Source organism: Sceloporus occidentalis, unplaced genomic scaffold (assembly GCF_023333645.1).
Source record: "Sceloporus occidentalis isolate IW3139 unplaced genomic scaffold, rSceOcc1.0.p SCAF_4, whole genome shotgun sequence".
NCBI lineage: Eukaryota > Metazoa > Chordata > Lepidosauria > Squamata > Phrynosomatidae > Sceloporus > Sceloporus occidentalis.
In genome coordinates, this window is record NW_028316984.1 from 51464409 (window position 1) to 51484159 (window position 19751).

The 19751-nt window shown below is 41.1% G+C and overlaps 1 pseudogene; it reads left to right on the forward strand.

Annotated features, from left to right (window-relative positions):
• Positions 1-18895, forward strand: part of LOC149313871 (DNA polymerase beta pseudogene) — a 41442-nt pseudogene extending 22547 nt beyond the window's left edge.
• Positions 18896-19751: the final 856 nt, after the last annotated feature.

The window sequence follows — 19751 nt, forward strand, 5'->3', positions numbered from 1 at the left end:
TCAGCATTGATGTCATCAGTTTGCATCTGGCTATGTTTCTCTGAGCCTGACTGATCACCGCAAAGCATAGAACAGCCAAGCAGAATAGCTTCAGGAGTTTTTTTGTAAGCCAAGGTAGGGCTTTCATTCTAGTTTTTATTTAAGATGTACTAATTTTTTGTTTTTATTTGTAAAGCAAAGTCCAAGGCCTGTGGTAGTGAGCAGGGCCTCATCATAATGGGAAATATGCAGTACAACTCTGTTTATGTATACTTGGAAGTTAGTCTTACTGAACTGTGTCTTGACTTAGAACTTTATCACTTGTGGGTTTTAAACTGTAGTTTTAGCAAGGGAATAGCATCTTTGGCAATGACTATCACACGACGCCACCTCCAACCTGTTGCTGCTGTGCTTCTGAAGTGTTGTTAGAGCACATCTTTTCATTTGATGGAAAACCCCATCAATAGCTAGCCAATTGCACTACCACCCCATTACTCCACAGGTGTGATAAGTTGCTCCCATGGTAGTCCCGCTATTGGGCAGTCATGTGGTGTCAATTGCCTTTCTCCCTCTCCTCCTTCTCACTATTCACAGACAGACTGTTTCTTTCTTTTTTTTAAACTTTCTTTTCTTTTCTAAATTGCATTCCCATAACTCCAGAATTACAATACAAAAAATAAAAAATAAATAAAAAATAAAAACTGGAAAGGGCACAGGGCAGGAAGGCAGGGTTAAGGGGGAATGCAGAATAGAGACCATGTGACCATCTACGGTACAAAAAGCCCCAGTCTAGCTACTGAAGGGACATGCGATAATACAAGCTCCTAGGCTAGTGCAGTCAGCCTTCCATATCCACAGATTCTTTATCCACAGAGTCCACCATCCATGGCTTTAAAATATTTTTAAAATATATAAATTCTGAATAGAAAACCTTGATTTTTGCCATTTTATGTAAAGGACACCATTTTACTATGCTGTGTATTTAATGGGACTTAATCATCTATGCATCTTGGTATCCATGGGGTGGCGGTGGTCCTGGAACCAAACCCCAGCAAAAACAAAGGGTCCATTGTATATTTCTATACTCTTTAAATAATGTGATTGTGACAAGACCAAGGTGAGAGTGAGGCTCGTGTGATAAAGTCTTTAAACAGGGTCAGGACAGATCAACTGAACTCATCAAGGTGTTTCTTAGCCTATCGTGTCTGAATTATTTTAATGGGTCTGTTCCAAGTGTAACAAAGTTGGGACCCAATGCAATGTGTTCTGCGGGGGTTGTTTAGGACTGCAAAATAAAGGTCTGTTTCTTTACAAATCTGAATACAGGCACTGTCACGTAAGAAGGTGGTGGTGCCAGATATACATGTGCAAGGAAGAGCACTTACTGCTGGGGACAGCTGCATGTGGTCAGTTCAGAACATGGGGAGAATCTTTCTCAAAGGTGAACACAGGTAAAGGCAGCTTGTGCACATATTACTGTGACATGATAAAAGCCCTTTTATTTAGAACATTCATTGAGTGGAAGACATAACATTTCTTCTGCTGTGTGATGGTTACAACAGATATACAAAGCACTTCTACTCCTCTGTCAAAATTGTATTCTTTCTGCTCTGTATCACAGCTCACTTCTTTCAGCAAGGTCCTTTGGTCATCTGTGTGGCAATTTTGAGAAGTTGTAGTGACAGTCATGGAATGGAGTGGGAGTGAGGAAGCCTTATCCACCAGCCCACTTGCATGCATCTTAATCTAGATCATCCTTCCCAATGTCTTTTATTCAAACTTTCCCCCATTTTCCTTCCTTTCCTTCCTGCAAGTTAAGACCCTTTCACACTATTCAATTATCTCATGATTCCATTTCAACTACCATGGCAACATCCTATGGAATGCTGGGGATTGTAGTTTGGGAATACACTAGAACTCTCTGGCTGAGAATTCCAACTGCAGATCCCAAGATTCCATAAGCTGGAACAATGGCAGTCACAGTGGAATTGTAGCACTCTATTTGTATGATGTGAAAGGACCTTTGGTTAGGTCTTTGATATCATTCTACTGCTGCCTTTGGTGATTACATGTATTATTTTTGCAGCCTTTCTTGGCAGCTGTTTTTGTTTCCCGGTATGTCCCAGATGCTGAGTTGTTCTGGAACATTCCAGGAGAACCATTTTTCTGTTCTGTCCTAAAATGCTTCACAACAGGGTAATATCATAGTGATCACGGCCTATTCCAGCACTGCTGCTGCTGTTAGCATAGCTACAAAGAGGGAAGCCACTCCACTTCTGAATGAGTCCAAATGATAAAAATGAAAAAAAAAATGTCCATTTACTGGTTGTTACTCATGATATTTCATTCAGGACAAATGAAAAGTGAACCAATAACAGCTTAGATTGGCCTCAGATTTGCATTTATTTGAGAACACTGAGCCTAACAGGCTTGCAAGAGTTTGTGGTCAGTGGATACTGGAAATGGAAAAATTTGTTACTTTTGCTTTCTTCTTCATTAAACCTTTCATCCCACACACGAAACAATGAGCAGGCTTTGGTAAAGTCTTCAAAAGTGAAGTGAGATGTACTTCTCTCTTATGCACACCAATCTTGTTCAGTAGGTCCATCCTGGACAGGAGTGTGTGATGCCTGACTTTGAGCTGCACGAGTATTTAAGAATGAGGAGCTTTTCAGAACAAAAGAGGTGGCAAACTTAATTCAGTACTAACATGGCTGAATACACACGAATTGACAGCCATGCTTTTGAGAGTCAAGCACTTGAAATCCTTCACCTGGATGGATGAATGTGCCAGATCTAGATCCTCCTGCATTAACATATTTTTAATATCAATTTTTCCATCCTAGATATGAAGAAATTTGGATGTTTGAGCTCATTTCTGAAAAAATTTTGGCTAATTATTGAAGCAAAATTCTCACCACCCTTTGGATACCACACTTTAGTCCTCCTTCATAGCTCCAATTGTCCATCCTGCTATTATGGGCCTCTTAAATCTTCACATTCCTCTCTTTCTTTTACTTTTCTTATCTATTCTTGTCTACTTTTTCCCAATCTATGGGGAAAATATTCTGTACTAAAGCAGCAGATTTAACTGAGGCTAAAAAGCAATTTCTGAACGCATGTTTGAACGTGGAAAGGATGCAAAAAGATTATACATTTCCCTCAAAACAGTAAATTCTTAAGATGTGCTAGTTAACAGGCATAAAATAACAGAGATGGTATGGGCTGCTAGCTTTATATCTTTTTCTAAATTACCATCTGCTTGGCAGCATATGCAAAAAGCTTAACCTCTGCCTTATCCAACACAAGCTGGAACTCTCATTGAAATCAAACTCAGTATGTAAATAAAGAGTGAACCTGCACCAAATCTGCAATTTATCTGAGCCTTCCACTAATAGAATTTCTCTGACAGCGCTTGCATTTCTAGGCTGGTTCTCCATTTTCCCTGCTGATAATGCATTGAGAATAGTATGGAATAGCCCCTCGGGTTTCAGATTATATGATGTCAACCAAGTTTCAGTATAAATCCAACAGTGAAATTTCACATTAAGTTCATTCTGTCCCCATCTTGTGCTTGTTAAATAGTCATAATTGATAAATGAGTGATACTTAAAGCAAGATGATGTCAAAGATGCTGGGAAAAAATAAGATGAATTCTAAATGTTGAAAGAAAAAACTGAAATGTTATTTTGATAAGCAATCTGCCCTCCTTTTAGCATCTCAGGCAGTGAGGATTAAATTCAGAATGGCTACAATTGAAGAATTCCCAGCACTGAACTACTTATATCATTATCTGTGTGTCTCTCTATGTGTCATCCATCTATTTCATTTGTCTTCTGCCCACACTCTAAGAAGGTCAGTTCAGTCTATGCAGGATTATCCTCTTCTATCCTCATATCAATCTTGTAATTTAATTTTGGTTAAGAGACTTGCCCATCACCATGCAGTAAGCTTTAATAGCTAAGTAAGAGTTTAAACTCAGGCCTCCCATGTCTAAGCCTGGCAAATTATTCAGTGGTCACAGACTGTTAGAAGTGGCTTCTTGGAATATATTCTACCAGTATTTTTTTTAAAAAAACACACACACGCTCACGCACACACACATGCACGCACACTGGTCAATGAATTTTTCATCAGAACCCCCATGTGCATGGCAACTGAAGACAGGGAGTGGAATCCTGTTGGGGAGTTACAAATGCATAAGCACTATATTACAGTGCTATGCAGTGACTCCCATCTTGATCCCCAATCTCAATCCTGGGAAACAGCCACTGTGAGCAATGGGAGTCAATTCCCCTGTTGACCAGGAAGTAGCTGACAGTCCCATACCTTCCCATATATATATATCTCCTTTATTTTTTATTTAATGGACTGCCATAATCATGAAATAGTGCTAAAACATAAATACAGATCAAATGGCATATTGGGAAGGGGTTAGGGCAGGGAGGCAGGGAGGAGGGGTTATGGAAGTGAACATGCAGAAGGAAAAGGCTGGGACAGAAGCAGCATCGTCACACCTTTGAATAGCTGTGCAATAATTACTGTCCCCAACCTGGTATGTTTGCATTTCCTACACAGATGCTTTTGGGTCACCTTAGCAGCCTGGTATGATAAAGTGATCTGTCTCAATTCCCCTTTGCACTGGAAACCACTCATGCAAAGGGCAGGAAACAGAGAAGAACCTCATTCAGCTGTCCCCAGTCAAAGAGAATGTAGATCCCTGTTGACTGCAGAGCCTGCTGCCCTGTAAGTGGAGACTGGGGAACTTTCACAGCCCCCAAGTAAACCCTAATTTAGGGGCTTCATTGGGATCATGGCTATGAAACAGTCATGAGTGTCTCATTCACTTCCACATTAATAACCACCCAACACGATTCTAGTCAGGATGTTGCCCACATTCCAGTTATATTCTCCAAGCTTATAGAGGATAACATTTTCTCAACTATTTGTGTTACTTTATGCCTGTTTTGCTGCTGTTTAGTTATGAGTTATATTGCTGTATTTGTTTCTGATATGTTGTATTCATTTTTGTTAGCCATCCTATACATTGCTTTGTCAAAAGGCAGCTTAGGCACTTTTTCCAAAAAAGGAAATGAATAAAGTAAAATATGCCAAATATTGCATAACTTCCTCCTGTCAGGAAAGATTTCTATAGCAAATTCTTGCACGTTGTGATTGCTCTAAGTAGGGGGCCTAAGCAAAGTAGCCATCAAAGGGCAGAAGAATAAATCTGAAGAAACAGAAATTCCATTATTAGGATGGCCAATTTGTTGTTATCAGTCACAGATAGAGGATTATTGCTAAAATATTTTATTCACTGTTCAGAACTGACAAAAACACAATAATACACAATACAAAAATATAAACACAGATAAATTCATAAACATTAAATGCACGCACATAAAAAACACATTACCTCTGTTACCCCCAACTGTCCTCCTCCCTTAAAAATAAAGATTTCCCATTTCTCTCTAACTGTAAACTAACCATGGCCCTCAACAGACTGGCAAAATATACCAATGTGAGGGCAGAGTGGGAGCATGGCAACTGCACGCCACCTTCCCCCATGCTGGCATGATGTCAGCATCACACTGCCCAACCAACCGCATGGTGGATGGCATCATGCCTTGTCTTTGGCACAGCATGTAGACACTCTGCAGCAAAGAGCCATGGAAAAGCCGCAGCAGCACCAGAAACGATGCCATTTCCACAGTGCAAAAAGAAGACAATTTTTGTGCCAGGTTGGGCATGTGGCGTGCAGTTGCTGCATCCCCAACCCAGGGCTTCCAGGGGTGGGGTGATGGCGTGTCTTAGCGGCACAGCGCTGCTTCTTAACCAACCCCCTATGAGCCTAAGATTCTTCTCTTTGAAATAATATAAATGAAATAGAGAAGAACTTCAGCATGTGCTTCTTTGGAAGCAGTCCCCTGTCTATTGAGCTTAATCCAAAACTCTACACAATTCCCTCATTTGTGTCAGTGTTGAAGAATGCTTGTAGTTTAATGTTAAAGGATGCTTCATGTCTATACCAACAACAGGGCTTTCATCTTTGGAGCAAATATCACAGTCCCTGATCATAGGATATATGGAGCCTCATGTACATACTGGAGCCACTGGGAGGGTACTATTACTCTGAGGCATACATTTTCATCTCTGCTTTATATGCAATGATTTCCTTTTTTAAAATCTATTTAATGTTTAGAATTTTAAATCTATCAGACCATATCACAGCAATATTATACAGCATACTCTGCTGGGAGACTGACAACTTCTTTTACTTTGCCTGCTTGTTCAGGATTCATAAAGAGAGATGGGAACATTAAAAAGGTGCAGCAGGCTACCAAATAATCAAGAGACTAAGCTTCACATAAATTCTCCTGTGCAATTCCTTTAGGCGTAAAAGAATTTCAGTACATGAAAATGGGTTCAGTTAACTCTTGGGCTTTGGGCTTTGTTTAACTGTTCAATAGGCTGGGACACCTACTTAACCTCAAATTTGCAGGTGTCATTTAAGCACAATCAGTTTTAGACCTCCAGCATGAGTCTTATGAAAATGCGTATGAATATTAAAGTGATCTGTTGAGAAACAGAGTTCATTCTGACTGTGTGTATATTCAAGTCCTACTTATCAGAAGCTATTGGACAAATTAGGAAATCCCTGCTCTGGAGAACGATAGGAAATAGTTGCCAACAAAGAGTATGAATGATGTCGTGATCTGTTGAACTGGTCTGATACACAATGTGCATCAGCCAAAGCTTCCTACATATAACCAATGAAATCCTTAGAGTAAAAGGGATACGAATAATGAGTTACTTGTAATTATTTCTTCCTAATAATATAATTATGTTACATTACAATTGCAACTTAATGAGAAATCACTTTGCTCCTTTTGATGTCTGATTGTAACTTTTTAGTTACTTTTACAGTTCTAGACATGTAGTGGTCATACCCCAAATGGTGCAATGGGAAATGGTTCAAGCACTGGACCACATTTCTGCCTGTTGGTTTTTTGTGGGTGTTGAACTGACAGTTGAGAGGAAAATTAGTGAAGAATTGCATCCCTAAGAGTGTGTGTGTGTGTGTGTGTGTGTGTGTGTGTGTGTGTGCAGCTTACAAAAGGGACAAGGAATTGACTGATTCCATAATTCATATTAGATTTAGCAAGCATGGCCTGTGGTGGAGTGATGGGAATTTAATACATAACATCTAGAAGGTCACAATTTCCCCAGTCTTTGGTCTACATAATCCACACAATTTAAAATGGTCAGAGAAATGTGTGTATTTCAAAACAATAAAAAACAAATGTATATGATTCAGTGAGCAAAATCTAAATACAAGGGGGTTTGTTTCATCAAAGGGCAGACAGATGAAAAGCGGTGTCCATAATTTTAAGACGAAATGGCCCCTATTCCATTTTGTATTATGTTTCAGCAGACGTTCACTCTATATCAAAAAATCCCTCATGCAGTAAGAACCAATTTACTAAACATGTCGGTCATAATTATTTTTAATTGTAGTCATATGTATATGTTCCTATTTTGTGGAATATTTGATGAGATCATTTTTCATCCTAGGAGGCTGGTTTTGACAATAATACAAAGTGATTGCAGTGGTTGTGCAAGAGTGGAGGAAATCACCGGGGAGAGCACTGATTGTTATGCTTACATTTTGCTTTGCCTGTGGATAGCAGGATGCCAAGCAGTATGAGAGGAACACTTCACTCAGCCTTCCAGCCTGAAGAGAAGGGGGTTGGTGGGAATAAGCCTGCATAGGGCTGCTTTGGACCCTCCATTGAGTGTGTTTCTATAACAGATGTAAGACCTAGGCTGCAGTCCTATACCCCTTCACCTAAGAGAAAGATCATTGGACTGAAATGTGCTTACTTCTGAACATATGCAAAGGAATCTTCTAGCACCTTTGAGTCTAAGGAGATTACTGCATGTGGCACTAGTGATGGAATTGAAGTGGAATTACAACCTATGATTCCTCTCCTTTTCACACAATGCTGTCACTCATCCACTGCTGATCCATTGTTATACCATTATTATCACACACTGACAGGTATCTCTCATTAATCAGAAATTGCGTGAGAATAATGGTATAACAATGCATCAGCAACTGATGAGTGATGATGTCCTGTGAAAAGGAGAGGAATCATAAATTGTAATTCCACTTCAACACCATCAGTAGTGCCTCATGCTGTCATCTGCTAACTGTGCGAAAGATGTTGTAGCCTAAGCTTCTGGATACTTCCACAGATGCATGAAGTGAACTGGCGCCCGGGAAGGATCTTTATAATCATACTATATGAATGGTCATAGAAATGCAAAACTTGTGGGTGTCGTGATGAGGTGACAAGTTCCGTTTTAACTATGGTCCTTGAGGGACAAAGGCAGGAGCAAAGATGTTGCCTAACGTCTGGGTGGGTGGATAACCATATCAGTCATGGAGGGAGTTTTGGAAAGTGATATATGGAGGCTGGGAACCAGAACCAGAAAGGAGATGTGTTGAACTGACAAAAAGTGTCCTGGTGAAGCTGACATGTTAAATAGTTAACCAGTTATAATATGCGTAGAGTGTCAAGAAGCCATTTTGCACACTGATATTCCAGACGTGCCTATGGTGGGATACAGACCGCCCATTTGGGGCAGCCTGCAGCAGCCCAGAGGTCCCAATCTGGTGCTTTTTGGGACTGAAAAGGGGTGTCCTTGGGGCTTCATGCCCCAGGACACCCCAGGAGCCGCAGCCAGGGGAGAAAGGGGCCATTTGGCCCCTTTCCCCATAGCACCATTCCTGCGGCAATCTAGTTGGTGGCGCAGTGGGTAAATGCCTGTACTGCAGCCATTCAGTCGAAACCACAAGGTTGCGAGTTCAAGACCAGCAAAAGGGCCCAAGCTCGACTCAGGCTTGCATCCTTCCGAGGTCGCTAAAATGAGTACCCAGACTGTTGGGGGCAAATTAGCTTACTTGCTAATTAGTTTACTTGCTGTTCACCGCTATGATCTTTGGAATAGTGGTATATAAATAAAACAAATTATTATTATTATTAATGAGGCGCCCTCCGGGAAGGTGCTCCATTTTGAAGCTACTTCCAGCGCTGCTGTTAGGCCACCACAAGCGGCCTGACGTAGCACGAACACGTCATGCCTATGCCGCACTGTGTATACAGGCCTCTGACATTATGCTGCCACAGCTACGTGTTAGAGTTGCAGGGCGTCTGTAAAGGACACCCCGTGGCAACTCTAGCACACATCCAGTCCGGCGCAAAGCGCCGGTTTGAATAGCACCTCTGTCTCTGAATTCTGAATGTATAGCAGAGGTGGGATGCATTTTGGCCTAAAACTCTATCAGTCTCATCCAGCGTGAACAAAAGTAAGTGATTATGAGAACTGTAGTTCACCACATCTGGAGGGTCCACGTTGATGTATAGGATTGTGTCATCATTTGCACATCTCCTTATCCTCTAAAAATGCAGTAAATGGGCCATGGGTAAAGAGATCTCACCAAAAACTGATTTTGGTCAGTTTTGTGTTCTGAAATGAATTGTTGTTGTATGCTGGCCTACGTGATCCATGTGAGGTTCCACTGAGTTCAGAAACTGATGTTTCTTCTATGTCCCAGCACAAACACAATACACAAACAAGATGAGCAGCCAATCAGAAAAACAAATTCAGGGATTCTAAGAGACTTGCTTGCTCTATCAAGGTATCAGGGTGAAAGATTACAGGCTTGAAGAAACGGCTTTGGTGTTTCTGACAGGATTCACACTGTGCAAAATATTTCATATTTCATTAGAAATAAGGGGGGAAAGTACCTCTACTGAGTCTGAGTCTATTCTGAACAACTTCTGAGTTCTGGAATTTTGTTTCAGAAGCAAAAGTAAGGTGCCAATTTTTCCAGAGAAAAAAAATACCCTCTTCAATTCCCTTACTTATTGCAACAGTCTAATGTAAAGGCTGTGTCGAGTGTTTTGTTGTTTTTATTGCCAAACAAATGGATATCAGAAACCCTAGATCTAGCAAGGTTGGTCCAAGTGATTTTGCTGCCAGAGACAAAACAGCAAATGGTGTTCACGATTCACCCAGATCAAGCTTCAGAGTTGTCAAAACAGCCATTATTTTGGCACAAATGGCAATAAATCCCTCAGTCATCTTTCCACCATCTCTAGCCATAAAAATACAGTAATAACAATTCCTTGCTAAATTTGCTAACCTGAGGTAGTTATCTCACTCTGCCCCACGGTAAGCCCTGTGATTTACTGCATATCATACAGATATTTATCACCCCACCCCACTACATCTATCTTATGACCACCCAGGCTGCTGCCACACTGCAAAATTAATGCAGTTTGACACAGCATTAACAATCATGCCTCTATGGAGTCCTCAGATTTATAGTCTGTTGTGATGTCAGAGCTCTGTGACAGAGAAGCTAAATATCTCACAAAACTACACATCCCAGAATTCCATAGCATTGACCTATGGCAGTTAAAGCAGTATCAAACTGCATTATCTTTACAGTGTAGATGCAGTCTTAGACTGCCTAGCTTCCTTATAAGTCATTCAATTCATTGATGGCATTTCATAAACTGCACAAAGACTTAAATCTTCTTTTCTGGCAAGGAACAGCAGGCTAGTATATGGCACAGAAGAGAAAATCATTCTGCATGATAATTTTGGCAAACAGATTGTCAAAAAAGTGCCAAGAGACAGATGTAACCTGACCGACAAAGTACAATGAATGTTGTTTATAATCAGCATTAGGCTCAACCATTTTCAGCAACTTAAAAGCCTATGAGGCTGAAACAACCAACATGTTCAGGAGCTGCAAAGTCAACCTTGGGGAGTTTTCCCGTGTGGGAAATAACCAGACTTAAAGCTTCCAGTAATATGGAAAGTAAATGCAAACTGTTTGCCAGGATTTTCTGCATGGAGTCAAACACAATGAAAACCAGCATATGGGTGGAATAAATAGAGCGTATTAGGGGAATGTGCCAAGCCAATAACAACAATGAAAAAAATAGAGCTAAAACCCAAATCATGACTAAAAACTGATAGAGGCAGCCAAGCAGACAGGGTAATGATGACACATATTGTATATAAGAGGAGTTTAGGCAATTAAAATAGGAATGGGGCAAGTAGCTTGCACAATAGGAAGAAAATAGATTCAATTTATCAGTCAACACAACTACTTTTCTGTTTATTATATGACAATTCCTTCTTTCTTTAGAGCTCCTGGTGCCAAGCAGAGAATTAAGATTAATTGATGAAAACCAGCAAAATTATTGTAATAGATATGTGCAAAGAATTGTTTCAGAATCCCGCAAGATCTGAGCCAAACAGGAATTACTTTGTCTGGCCATGTAAAAACTTGGACTCCTGAAAGGGTTTGATGTAAGTGTTGCTTCCTACTCCCACTGCTTGTTAATTTATTTTAGGAACATGAAGAAGAGATATAGGATTGTTTTCCTATGTGAAATCCTTAAATGCATGCTATGAATGTGTGCTCCAGGAACAGGCTACTACTTAAGTTGCTGTAGTCACAGCAGGTCAAAAATATGTCACCATAATCATAGAAATCAAAACCACTGGAAGTTAATGATGCACCAATAGAATACAATAGATGGTTCATAGTGTTACCAAGTTTGGTTTTAATAAAATTTTGGGTACATGCGGTCTGTGCTATGACCCCTGACTGACCCCATAGAAGACCCACCATTGGGAGTCGCCAAACCAGAATCACCTCTGCTGCCCAAATAAGACAATAGACTTGGCTTCTCACTTAATGGGCCAGTGATCAGCTTAACAACTTAGTAATCAAGTCGGATGCCCTTCCGAATTGTGTCCAGACCTGAGTGCATTGTGTAACACATTGCTTGCTCTTGGCTTAACAAAGCCCAAGCAATCAACACCTTTGTCTAGCAAGTCCCTTTAGCCTCGAGATACGTTTCCCCCTATATAAGCCCCAGGTTTTCGGACCCTCTCCAAGCTTTGAACTGAGAACTGAGCAGAGCTTTGAGCTGAGCTTTGAGCCGGAGCTTTGAGCTTTGAGCTTTGAGCTGAAATTGCATCAGCTTGAACCCTGCTCCTAGTTCCCGCGGCCTCCTTTCCCTCGCTTCTGCGGCCGTGACTCACTGTCCACCCAAGCTTCATCAGGACTTCCCGGAGAAGACTTCTAAGGTAGTATTCCCTAGTGGTGCCTCTCTTTCTCAAACCTATCTCCCGAACTCACCCCTTCCCCCTGCTGTAGCATTGAATGTGTGTGTGTGTGTGTGTGTGTGTGTGTGTGTGTATGCTCCCCTTTTGCTGTGTGATTTTCTCTGTGCTTTAATAAACGCTACCTTGTCATTGGACCTAGTTGGTAGCAGTGTCTCTTTCTCTTGGGACTTGCTGGCGACCTCTGGTATACACCATTGGGACACGATTCCGGCATGTGGTGTTGTTAGGACCACCTCTCGGCAATATTTGAGCTAATTAAAATTCCCCTAATTCGATTCTTCCTAACAATGGGTAGATGCCACAGTTTTGGAATCGTGCATGTACAGTGTTCTTATTCTACTTGCACAAGCCAGAGATGGAGAACATGTGGCTCTCCAGATACTCCTTATACTACAAACCCCATTATCCCTTATGATTGGCCAAGCTGGCTAAGGCAAATGGGCATTATAGTGTTTATAGAGCCATGAGTTCCCTCTCTCTTCCTTAATCATTGATAGAACAATCCTTTCTGATGCATTTATCAGATTAAGGCGGGAAGCAATTCCACTTTACTGAAAAGAACCAGAGTAGAGAAGAAGGATTTTGCTAGCAATTTTATTCTGATCCTCAAACAGGCTAAAATTATTTGAGGATTTCCCCATACAGTTTCTTTTTCAGCCACTGACTGGATTGTGCTGCTTTGTTTTATTTTCCAACTACAGTAGGTTGCTTACTATATCCTCTTGTCTGTATACCAGAGCCTTGGGACCATGCACCTGTGATCTTTCTGCTTTGAAACGAAGCACCATAGTTAGCCACTGCTTGTAAGTCTGAAGTAAGTACCTAAAGGTTAGAGAATTTGGCCATGGCCATTCTGCAGTAGTCATTCTAGCTCAAGGTTTTTGGAAGTTGTAGTCTTATTCGAAGCCCTGACAAAGATTGCACCAAAACAAAACAAAGCTGATTTGGATGCTATTTTGGAATAGAGGTGTTTTATCTCTGAAACAAGAAAACAAACAAACAAACCTGGAATTCGAAGACTTGTAGCAAGAGCTGCTCCATCTGGCTGACAAACTTCTGCTGCTGCTACCTTCAGATAATAATCAGAGAGAAGAGAATTCAGGTATGGAGGCAAGGCAGTTGTTGCACGCAGTTAAACTATACTTTGTAACCCTGGGAGTTCTTGTATTGGGATTTATTCATAAGCACACATGCATCCAATTGACCTGTTCCTTGTCCACTTGGGGAAATGTCCACATTTCTCAAGAATATGGCTTTGCCATCTTAGCTTTGGGCCTTCCTTGTGTTCACTGCTGGAATATGTTCCCATCCCCAGCAAAAAAAAAAGTTCCCTAATTAAGACCTGGCCTTTGAACCGTAAAATCTTCCTGCCCTGTTATATTGAAGGCACCACATCTATCCATTGCTTGAGAATCTGCACAAAACAGACTAGTGCCCAAACATATGAATTTTGATGTACAGTGGGCCCTTGGTATCCTCTGGGATTTGGTCCCAGGATCCCTCCATGGATACAAAAATCCGTGGATGCTCCAATCTCATTAAATACAATGGCATAGTGAAATTGTGTCTCTTATATAAAATAGCAAAATCAAGGTTTACTTTTTGGAAGTTATATCTTTTTGAAATATTTTCAAGCTGTAGATGGTTGACTCTGAGGATAAAGAATAAATGGATATAGAGGGCTGACTGTATTACATTTACTCCTTGTCCCTCCTCCAAGGATTTCAAGCTGGCATCTGGTCACGTTTTATCCTCACAACAACAGTATGAAGAAAGATAGGTTGGGAGATAGTGTGTGGCACAAAATTGTCTGTACACATCAGTCCTCTTATTTTGTGTTGATATAGTGGATCTTAAGTACTTGGAAAGTTGTGATCTGGTAACTGTTATAAGAGAAAGCATATATCTTACCAAGTTGCACTGTTCATAAGAGAAGCATAAAAAATTAGATTGAAAATCCTGAAACAGTTAACATTAGATCACAGGAAAACTTTTAATGGTTTGAAAAGCCTTGACTTGGGACAGCCATTTGATTTTTCTACATATACACTACCTTTTATGTCTGTTCTTATGTCAATGGATATTTCACTTTATTGTAGTATGTTATATTTTGTTATACAGCTCATGCACCCCATAAGCAAGTATGCCATCCACAACTTTGAGCTTACACAGACGGCAACCCCAGACGTTACAGTGGTGTGCATGTCCGTGGTGCATGTGGCTACTGAAATGAACGGGACTTAAGGTCCCACATTTTTTTTGTCATAGGCGGGGGGGGGGGGTCTGGACCGGTCTCCCATGTATACAAAGGGCCCACTGTATTTGCAATGGCCAGTGGCTAATCTTGGACCATTGGACATGCCAAAGTAACATTTTCACTCAATGTTGAGTGGGCATTTGCATGTCCTAGCTGAATAATCTAACCATTGAAACAAGGTTGGGTTTTTTAACATGCCTTTGAAAGTCCATTATTATTTTTACATATATTTGGAGTCTATCAACAAAATACAACTGTTGGTGCAATTGTTTTTTCTGGATCCCCCCAAGTGAGGGAAAATCCATGTATGCTTATGCCCCATTGCAAACAATGAGGTATGTGCTCATGGTGCGGGGCAGTTCAGGTGCCACAGGCATGCACATCATTTCTTTAGCATAAGTCCGAAGCAATGTATAGTGCACCCGTTTATGGCACGGGCACACTGCATTAATTACTGCAGTTCCATGCCCTACCACAGAGGCCTCTGTTTTATCTAAGCATACAGAGAGCAGAAGGGGGACAGACTGTAGTCTCCAGTAGCTCAGGCAGGGGCTGGCGTAGATGCTGTGTTGTCTGCCTGGAGAGATCAGATAAGCTATGGCTTAGACATTACCAGCTATGAAATTGGGCTTTGATTTGAAGGCCAGTATGTGTGTTTTGACATTTACTAGTGTGACATTAACTAGCAAGCTCATGCATCCTCAGAACTTGATTCCTAAATCTTGTGCAGCATGAAATGTGCAATGTATCTCAGGAGAACCCACAGACCCTATTACCTAGTGAATATGGATATTACTGTCAGTGAACATTTGTTACTGTGAATTCTGAAAGATTTTTTACAGGGAAAATAAGCTTGATGTTGCAAAGTCTGTAGCCTGTGGAGAAATGCTGAATCTTTTAATGTTGTCTTGCAGTATTGCTAATAGAGGCTATGTCTTCTTTGAGTGTAATGCTAGAACCTTGATCCCATTATGATTAATTCACACTGGTTATTTTTTCCCCCCTCTGGCATTTTCAATTCATAGTTGGAATTACAAGAAACTACCAATAAAACTTGCTCAACTCATTTGCTCACTGCTCACTGCTCAAGACTCACTACTCCATCAATCAAGTAATGCTTTGTTCAAGGTGGTCAACTCAAAGCCCATGGGCTGCGTGTGTCCCCTCCCATCTATTCCCAAAAACCTGTTAATCAAAATTTAGCAGTAAATTGCCAAAAGACATTAAAGGAAGCAGACAATGATTGCTTTAAAGGCTTTGTGTGATTTGCTGCCAAAACCTGGCAGCAAACACCCAGTTAAAACAACCATTTTCTGCTTGTTTTCCTGTTTGCTATCAAAACATAGTAGTGTGATTTGCCACCATATTTCAGCAGTGTGGTTACCAAGGAGTTTATCACACAGCTTTTATAACACGACTTACCACTCCTGAATTGAAGCCTAATTTGGGCTGCATCCTGGTCCTATTGTGTGGCTTTTGTCCCCGCTTTGAAAAATGGCCACTGAAGCATGTTAAGGAATGTGGACTACAGCCAGGCTGTATGCTGATGACACCCAGATATATTTTTCCATGTCTTGGTCTTCAGCTTTGACTTAGATGGCATCTCGCCTCTCAATGACTGTCTTAAAGCAGTAATGGATTGGATGAGGGAAAACAAATTGAAGCTGAATCCAGACAAAATGGAGGTATTTACGGTATCAGCTCTGAAACCAGGCATCAGGATTTAACGTCCAGTCCTAGAAGAGGTCACACTCTCCTCAAAGAACTGTGTTTGCAGTCTGGGGGTGCTCCTAGATTCATCGCTTCACATGACAAATCAGGTGAATGCGACAGTCAGGAGTGCCTGTTATCAGCTTCGGCTGATATGCCAGCTGCACCAATTCTTGGAAGTCAGGGACCTTGAGACTGTAGTACGTGCAATGGTAACCTCACGCCTTGATTTCTGCAATGCACTCTACATGGGGCCACCCTCGTGCTTGGTCCGGAAACTTCAATTAGTTCAGAACATGGCAGCCAGATTGTTCTCTGGTACATCCAGAAGAGGCCATATAACACTGATCTTAAGATCACTCCACTGGTTGCCCATCAGTTTCCAGGCCTAGTACAAGATGTTGGTTATCACCTTTGAAGCCCTAAATGGCTTGGGTCCAACCTATCTTCAGGACTGCTTCTTTCCATATAATCCTCCCTGCACACTTAGATCCTTGGGGAAAAATTTGCTACAGCCTTGTAAACAAGGCTGTCTACGACCTCCCAGAGGACCTCAGCTGTTGCTCCCAGATTGTGGAATGGCCTGCCAGACGAGATCCGTCATATTACCACTCTAAACAGCTTTTAAAAAGCTATAAAGATGGATCTCTTCCAGCAGGACTTTCCTGAATAGCTCTCCGGCCATCATAAGGAAAATCTAATTGCTGACCTCTGACTTCACCACAGTTTATTGTATTGTTTTTAAGTATGCTTTATGTTTTAAATTCTACATTGTTTATTATTATTATTAACCTTTATTTATATAGCACTGTAAATTTATACAGTGCTGTACAGACAATCTTTTTAGTTAGACGGTTCCCTGCCTTCAGGCTTACAATCTAAAATTAAGGGGGGTGGGTTGAAGATTTGGACTGTATATTTTAATCTTGTAAGCTGCCCTGATTGCATTTTGTAGAGATGCAGGATATAAATAAATTATTATTATTATTATTATTATTATTATTATTATTATTATTATTATGGATTGGGAGACAAAAGCCATGTGATAGGACCAGGATTCAGCCTGAATTAGGCTTCAATTTGGGAGCAATAAGTCACATTATAAAAGTTGTGATAAGCCCCCAAGTTGTGTAGTCTTCAGCAGGTTTCCAATAAACCCTTGAACCCACCGTAATTCCCCACCCTTGCCAGAATTTACTAAGCAGGTCAATGTGATATAAATTATTATGGGCTCTATATCAACTAATTAGTCACAAATATAGTAGATCCATTTCATAGGCATTTTGAGATGCCTCTCAAATCTAGACATCTTATTAGCATTTTATGAAACTTGTTATCATTAGGCACATGTTAGTGTGCATAATCACTATGCATATTCAGAATAGTAATATAGCCTTAGGAGTTTAGTGCACAGCTAAATAATCTGACTTAGGTTGCCCAGTCTGAATACTCTTCTGGGATGCAGCTGGATATTATTATATGTGTTTTGCTATCGGTGCCACAACCCACTTAAAACTTTTCAGAGCTTTTGGTTTGGCCCCGGAAGCGGAAGCTAGGGTCGTGTCACGGTAAACTGGCTCCTGTGGGCCCTCTCTGCGGCGGCCATGAGCAAAAGGAAGGCCCCCCCAGGAGAATCCCAATGCCGACATCACCGACTTCCTCTCCGAACTGGCCAACTATGAGAGGAATGTGAACAGAGCCATCCACAAGTACAATGCCTACAGGAAAGCAGATTCTGTAATATCCAAGTATCCAAGCAACATCAAAAGTGGAGCTGAAGCTAAGAAACTAGATGGCGTTGTAGCAAAAATTGCTGAAAAGATTTTTGAGTTTTTATCTACTGGGAAATTGTGGAAATGGGAAAAGATTCGACAGGATGATACGAGTTCTTCAATCAATTTCCTGACTAGAGTTAGCGGCATTGGTCCTGACGCTGCCAGGAAATTTGTGGATGAAGGAATAAAAACACTGGAAGATCTAAAGAAAAATGAGCACAAATTGAACCATCATCAACGGATCGGTTTAAAGTACTTTGAAGACTTCGAGAAAAGAATCCCTAGGAATGAAATGTTGGAGATGCAGGAAATTGTATTAAGCGAGGTCAAGGAAGTGGATCCCCAATACATTGCTACGGTGTGTGGCAGTTTCCGGCGAGGTGCAGAATCAAGTGGGGACATGGACATCCTCCTCACCCATCCAGACTTCACATCAGAATCTCCCAAACAGCCAAAGCTTTTGCACCAAGTGGTCGAGCAACTGGAGAAGGTCCACTTTGTCATGGATACGCTGTCAAAGGGAGACACCATGTCAGCTTCCATGCAAAGAGGAAAGAACTAACTACCCATACAGGAGAATCGATATTAGGTTGATTCCCAAAGATCAGTATTACTGTGGAGTTTTGTACTTTACTGGAAGTGACATATTCAATAAGAACATGCGCACCCACGCGCTGAAGAAGGGCTTCACGCTCAACGAATACACGATCCGGCACTTGGGCGTCACCGGAGTCGCTGGAGAACCCCTCCCTGTGGACAGTGAGAAAGACATATTTGAGTACATCCAGTGGAAGTACCGGGAGCCAAAAGACCAGAGTGAATAGCTCCTCAGGCATCTTGACAGTCGGGTCTGCAGGGCTGTGGTGTTGGCTTCCTAGCCTGGAACTGTAACTTATTGCTTTGGTGCTATTTCGGGGAGGGGGGGGCCTTTGTGTTCAAAGGATGGGGAGGCCATGTGCCCTTTTTTAAAACATCAGTGGTACTTCTAAATAAAGTGTGTGCTGTGGTGAGTAAAGCAAAAAAAAACTTTTCAGAGCTTTTATTTCTATTGTGGAGCCTCTAAGAGGCCTACCTTATGTCTTACACGTTAATGGTGTTTAGGAGTGTGTGTGTGTGTGTGTGTGTGTGTGTGTGTAATATTCTTATTCTTTAATTTCATTCAATTTTTATTTCTTTCATTTACCTGGAGTGGCCATGGAGCACTTGGGAAGTACACATGGAGCCTTAAGGGCTCCTCAGAACACAGGTTGGGAACCGCTACCGTAAATGATCCTCTCCTGGGCTGCATCTGCATTGCAGAAATAATCCAGTTTGATACCACTTTAACTGCCAAGGCTCAATGCTATGGAATTCTGGGGACTGTAGTTTGTTGTTGCACCAGAGCTGTCTGACAGAGAAGGCTAGATGTCTCACAAAACTACAGTTCTCATAATTCCATAGCACTGAGCCATGACAGTAATTATTATTTTTGCAATGTGGATGCAGCCCAGGATGGCATAATCTGTGGCTATACCCTACACGTCACACTGTCTCTGTCTAGAAGCTGGTCTGTAGGAATATTTCTGGCAGTGCGGATGCAACCCTGTTCTAATTCCACTTTTCATTCCTTGTGTGATAAAGTTCTTGTGTGATGTGTTCCTCTAGCCCGTTTATTTTGCCAACACAATTAAAAGTGTTCCATTTTTGCTACCTAGAGGAAAATAAGTAATTTTCTCCCCCTCAATCATATTTCAATTTATTTGAATATTTAAAATAATAAATGAAACATTTATTACTTCATTTTTGTAAAAAAAATTTTTTTCAAATTTTAG